At 51.0% G+C, this 4,699-nt stretch overlaps 1 pseudogene; it reads right to left on the bottom strand.

Moving 5' to 3' along the window:
- Positions 1 to 1,726: 1,726 nt before the first annotated feature.
- LOC135054337 (5S ribosomal RNA) lies at positions 1,727 to 1,845 on the bottom strand (annotated as a pseudogene).
- Positions 1,846 to 4,699: the final 2,854 nt, after the last annotated feature.

Genomic DNA, 4,699 nt, shown 5'->3' with positions numbered 1-4,699 from the left:
GCCATCCTGCTTCTTGTGCCGCCCTGGCGGTTTACATGGGCGACCGCCGTGATGTTGTCTGACTGAATCAGTACTGGTTGATTTTGAAGCAGGGGCTCTGCTTGACTCAGGGCGTTGTAAATGGCCCTTAGTTCCAGTATATTTATGTGTAGAGAAGTCTCCAGACTTGACCACTGTCCTTGGAAGTTTCTTCCCTGAGTGACTGCCCCCCATCCTCGGAGGCTTGCATCCGTGGTCACCAGGACCCAGTCCTGTATGCCGAACCTGCGGCCCTCGAGAAGATGAGCACTCTGCAACCACCACAGCAGAGACACCCTGGCCCTTGGGGACAGGGTGATCAGCCGATGCATCTGAAGATGCGATCCGGACCATTTGTCCAACAGATCCCATTGAAAGATCCTTGCATGGAACCTGCCGAAGGGAATTGCTTCGTAAGAAGCCACCATCTTTCCCAGGACTCGCGTGCAGTGATGCACCGACATCTGTTTTGGTTTCAGGAGGTCCCTGACCAGAGATAACAATTCCTGGGCCTTCTCCACCGGGAGAAACACCTTCTTCTGTTCTGTGTCCAGAATCATTCCCAGGAAAAGCAGACGCGTCGTAGGAATCAGCTGCGACTTTGGGATATTCAGAATCCAGCCGTGCTGTTGCAACACTTCCTGAGAGAGTGCTACGCTGACCAACAACTGCTCTTTGGACCTCGCCTTTATGAGGAGATCGTCCAAGTACGGGATAATTATAACTCCCTTCCTTCGAAGGAGTATCATCATTTCGGCCATTACCTTGGTAAATATTCTCGGTGCCGTGGAGAGACCAAACAGCAACGTCTGGAATTGGTAATGACAGTCCTGTACCACAAACCTGAGGTACTCCTGGTGAGGTGGGTAAATGGGGACATGCAAGTAAGCATCCTTGATGTCCACCGACACCATAAAATCCCCCTCTTCCAGGCTTGCAATAACCGCCCTGAGCGATTCCATTTTGAACTTGAACTTCTTTATATAAGTGTTCAAGGATTTTAAATTCAGAATGGGTCTCACCGAACCGTCCGGTTTCGGTACCACAAACATTGTGGAATAGTAACCCCTTCCCTGTTGAAGGAGGGGGACATTGATTATCACCTGCTGGAGGTACAGCTTGTGAATTGCCGCCAGTACTACCTCTCTTTCCCTGGGAGCAGCTGGCAAGGCTGATTTGAGTACTGGCAATGGGAGAGAGAGAAAGCTCGTGTGTGGGCGCACTCTTGGAAAAAAAGGAAAAAATCTTTTATTAGAAAGAGATAATATTAAAACATGTATTTATTAATCACTTTAAATTAAGACAAAGTACCCTTCTATGATCCAATGAATACACAAGAATTTGCAAGTACGCAATGAAATGTTGAAAAATATTAAAATGTTCTGGTCATTACATCGTGAGAGAAAGATTAGAAAGGTTGCAGACACAGGATAGTCTAACAGCCGTTTCTCCTGACCAGTACAGTTGTACTGTATTAATGGGACCCAAAGAGGAGGTCAGAGTACATATTGTAATACAGGGAGACCACTGAATTAGGTCAATTGCTATGTACTTTACTGATTACCATTAGCGCCGACAGGCATGCATGCAGAATGTATGTCAAAAAATTCTAATGAGAAAAGGGGTATGAGAGAAGTAAAGATCAGAAATAGATTAGTGGTGATACTGCTGTTGGTGTCCACCCTTCAGGGGAAGGGGAATAGTTCCTGTCCTACAACACCAGGCATTCCCAGGGAGTCTCCCCTCCCGGTACTGACCCAGCCCAACGCTGTTTAGCTTCCAAGATCGGACGAGATCGGGCATGGGCAGCGTGGTATGATAGTAGGGAGGATATCTACCAATGAGAGTGCACTAATGTAAGAAAATAAAGAATAACAGAAAGATTACAGTGTCTAGCGCGTGGATCTACTTTCCACGTTAGGCAGGGTAAAACAGCTGTCACACAGTGGCGCCGTATACCCTTGCCGTATACCCTGGATCGGGGATGAGAGTCCACTAGATGATAGGCAGATGGGGAAAAAAATTGGGATAAAAGATAGAGATATGCACAGTTAATTGACCATTACAGTATTAAGGGAACCAATGTCCAATAGCGAAATAAATGGGTCAAAAGGAATTCATAATCAAGATGCAAAAGTGACTATACATTCTTAGTATACACATGCCCTGAGTATATGGTCCAAAAAGAAGCCTAAGATCATTATAGGTAAGAAGAATGGTTTCTGATGAAAATACTGTGTACAATAGGTTTGGGTCTAATTCAGTGGATTGGTAATGCCAGCTAGCCCAACACACACAGTGAGTAGGACATACTGTCTGAGTCAAATATAGACAAACAGGGGGGCGTGGCCTGGCAGGCAAACTGGAAGGACGTGCATAAGGACAGCTCCTGGCACCAGAGCTGAAAAACAGCCGAAATAGCCCTTTATTCGGCCTACATTCCAGCCCACTCAGCTCCTGCTGCCTTAAACAATCCCCCCTGCACCCGACACGCCGAGTCCCGGAGCCGGAGGAGGCCTCCTGCCTCCTTGCGGGTTGGGGCCTAGGTGCCGAGCAGAAGCCGGGGACTAGATTTTGGAGGAGACCCCGCTCGGTGTGGACGGGGGCTACGGAACCTGCCGGGAACAAGCGACCCAGCTACCTACACTGCAACCTCGCCAGCGGTCTCCGTCGGTGCAGAGCCCCGTCGGCGTCCGGCGGAGAGGGGGACCGGGTGCGGGCGGCTGCCTGCGCCGGGCCCTGAGAGTGCCGGGACGAACGTCGTGGTCCGCCGGGGGCCGGCGGCAGACCCTTTCAGCGTGCGGCGGGCGGCGGCTCTCTCCCACCACGCCGGGGCCGCCTGCACTGACTCTACAGACTGAGGTGCCCCACACGGGGGCCTGGGGGAGACGGGCTAGCTGCTGGCGGCCATCTTGGATCGGAAGCTCGGGCACGGGCAGCGGAGGCTGAAGGTGAGACCAGGGGACCCTGTGTGTCGGCTGGACCGCAGACAGGATCCCACCCCTGTGGATCCTTGTAGTGTGCCACAAATATATATCTCTGACCTGCAGGTATAGAAGCGGATACCCGCTGGGCCCGTGGTCCCTCGCCCGCCATTACCTCACTACCCCCCAGCACATGTTCACCAGTGCAGCTCAGCTCACTTGGGCACACAATAAATAAGCCCAGTAGGGACCCTTGGGGCCTGACTCTTAACCAGCGCAGAGTAACTCACCACAAATATCATTCACCATTTACTCTGCTCTGCTTCACCTATGATATATGAGCCTGGAGCTCCACCTGCTGGCGGCCCTCATATCTGATCCCAGCTACAGGCTGAGTAGCTTATCTCTCATAATGTGATCCTTTGGAACATGCCCTGAGTCTCGGGATCACCTATGTTATCAAATAGAAGCAGCTCCGTCACCGGGATTATCTCAAACACACTGATGCAGTAATTTTCTTTAACCAGTTCATACACACGCAAGCTCAATATGTCTAAAGGCAACAAAAAGCAACATGCGGCGGCGGCGACCCCGAACCTGAAGAAATATGCTTACTCTAACACCAAAAAAACAGGTCAAGAGACCACGCCGCAACTCGATGCCTCAGACTCGGAAGACTCCGACCACTCTCCTCTGACCCGAAAGGATCTCCACCTGCTTTTCTGCGAAATCAAGGAGACAAGAAGATCTGTACAGGCGATACAGGCGGAGGTCCATACCGCTATCACCTCTCTTAAAGCCGACATCACAGACCTGGGGGACAGGACAGACCACTTGGAGTCCAAAATGGACGAAGTGGTCGCCTTTCAGCAGGGGGTGGAAGATGATGTCCATACCATGAGACAAGAAATGCGCCTAATCCTGGAACACCAGGAGGACCAGGATAATCGGGCGCGCCGGAATAATCTCCGCATCAGGGGGATCCCCGAGGAAATTGATATGACATCCCTCCCCGGCTTCCTTAAGAAATTGTTTGTCCATCTCTTGCCCTCAACGCCGGAAGATCAATTTCTGCTGGATAGAGCCCACAGAGCTCTTCGCCCCCGTTCTCAGGACCAAGCGCAACCCAGAGACGTTATTCTCCGCTGCCACTACTATTCGGCTAAAGAGGACTTGCTCCGGGAGACTAGAAAACTACCCAAGCTGGATTTTCTGGGTCATTCCCTCCAAATATTTCAGGACATTGCTCCCAGTACACTAATTAAAAGAAAGGAATTCCGACCTATCACTATGGCTCTTCGAGATAAGGGCATTCGATATAGATGGGGATTCCCCTTCCGCATACTTGTGTGGCACCATAACCGCCTCCACTCGGCTAGGGACCTAGCTGAAGCTAAAGATCTCCTACGCAACCTAGGCGTTACCCCGTCTCTGACTATGCCCGAATCTCCGCTGCGGATAAATGAGGCTCCCCCCGCAGAATCGTCCGACACTCCGAGACGCTCTCTGAACCGTGATTGGACACGTGTTCCATCAACACGGAAGTCCGCCTCTGTTGGTTGCGACTCTTGAGGACAGCCTAGCCTAAATGTTGTCTTATTCTTCTATTCTACATTGCTTATTTGTGTGTCTGTCTCTCCCAGATGTGGCTTTCCCCTGCTTCCGTCCCAACAGTGTCCCACCTCCCCGCATTCAATACACCGCCATCTAGGTACGTTAACCTAGGCTGGCCGCTGGCATATCGTTAGATAACCGAG

The sequence above is a fragment of the Pseudophryne corroboree genome, chromosome 2 (genome assembly GCF_028390025.1).
Source record: "Pseudophryne corroboree isolate aPseCor3 chromosome 2, aPseCor3.hap2, whole genome shotgun sequence".
In the NCBI taxonomy this organism is placed as follows: Eukaryota; Metazoa; Chordata; class Amphibia; order Anura; family Myobatrachidae; genus Pseudophryne; species Pseudophryne corroboree.
This window is presented reverse-complemented; position numbering and strand designations above follow the sequence as displayed.